This window comes from Penaeus monodon, chromosome 19 (genome assembly GCF_015228065.2).
Source record: "Penaeus monodon isolate SGIC_2016 chromosome 19, NSTDA_Pmon_1, whole genome shotgun sequence".
NCBI classification, from domain to species: domain Eukaryota; kingdom Metazoa; phylum Arthropoda; class Malacostraca; order Decapoda; family Penaeidae; genus Penaeus; species Penaeus monodon.
This window is the reverse complement of record NC_051404.1, coordinates 4,805,337-4,806,908: the sequence shown is the minus strand read 5'-3', so window position 1 is coordinate 4,806,908 and position 1,572 is coordinate 4,805,337.

Below are 1,572 nucleotides of genomic sequence, written 5' to 3'. Positions count from 1 at the left end.
GTCTCTTTCTTTTTACAAGTTCACTAATGTTGTTTATTACAATGCATTGTTATTACACTGTTCCAGAGAATTTGTCAGTTAATGAGTACTATTGGGAACCTTAATTTGTGCAGAAAGAAGTAAATGTTCCTGTTCAGTCTTACAGAACCTTGAAATAGCAAGAACGTAATGCCAAAGGCAAAGTTGATGTAATCGCATTAAGACTCAGGGTAGTAAGTGCAATCCTCTATGTTAAAATAGTTACTTTTTCCGCTCTGAGCTCAGAGGGTGAGTGAATGTTTCAGTCTTTTTTTGGCATCTTTGTATCCCCCCCCTTTTCAATTACATTTGATATTGGTCATTTATTAACTACATGTCAAGAGACCAAGGATGGTAGTATGATGAATTTATACCCTATTGATATTACACATTATGGTCTTGTAATGTTGGTTCATGGTTTTCCTTAAGTACTGGGTATGACAGAGAGGAGGAGGTGGTATGAGTGCTCTGGTTTGTCAGTAATATCCCCAACAATGTGTATGTCAAAAGGAGGTTCTTTATTGACTATAAGGAAGTTGAGTATGCAGATGTAATAATTTTCAGAACTACAAATGAGTATTTCAGTAAATTGTGGTACAATTTTTACCATTTCCATACAGAAACATATAGCTGTTTTCATGATAGATAGCAGGTGTATGGCATTGTAATATTGTAATTATAATACAGCAAGTAAATCATAAATATTATTTTGACTTTAATCATAGAGATTGTAAGTTGAATCACAGTAGTGGATATAATGACATGAGTTTGTGAGTATTCTTATATTCATAAGCATTTATGAAAATTTTAACTTTTATATTTGATACACATATGGATTAATAAAAAGGAAATTAAGAATAAACATCATAGAAATTTAATCTAATTCTGCATGCTTTGCAGAGATAAACTGTTAATGTAGTCAAACTAGAAATGTAGCTTAACTTTATGGGTCGTCCATTGAACATTGGTGTGCATCCATTCAGATTTGTCATGCTGTGCAACCCATCAGAATGGAAATAAGTTAAAAATATCTGAATATCCATTGAACATTTCTTTTTCAAAGAACATTTTTGACTGATTAAATAGGTAACAGTTATTCTCTAAAGAGTTGGAATTAGGGTATAACCATCTCAGATCTTAGTGGGGTTATCAGATTGGTTGTCTCATTATTGGCTTTGACCTGAATTAGTGGAATAAAGTTATATGATATACTGGAAGTGACGCAAAGGCACTGTGCATAAACTTTGCAGTTGAGTGGTTTATCAACGGTGGGTTTTGTATAATCAAAGAAATTTCTTTGTGACCATGTCCTCTTAATGGAGTCTTTTCAACACACACTATGTTAATTTCCCAAATTTATTTTGGTAATATGCAGTGAAACAGTGTCATTATCATACCATTGCCTTAAAGAGAAAGTAACTTGAAATTAAAAAAAAAAAACAGTGATTAATTTCTATTGTCAATAATGGTGCCGATTTCCAACTATATTTTCCCCTTCTCACAGCTTTGACAATGTTATTGCATGCACTATATTTGAGGAACTAAGCTCTTGAA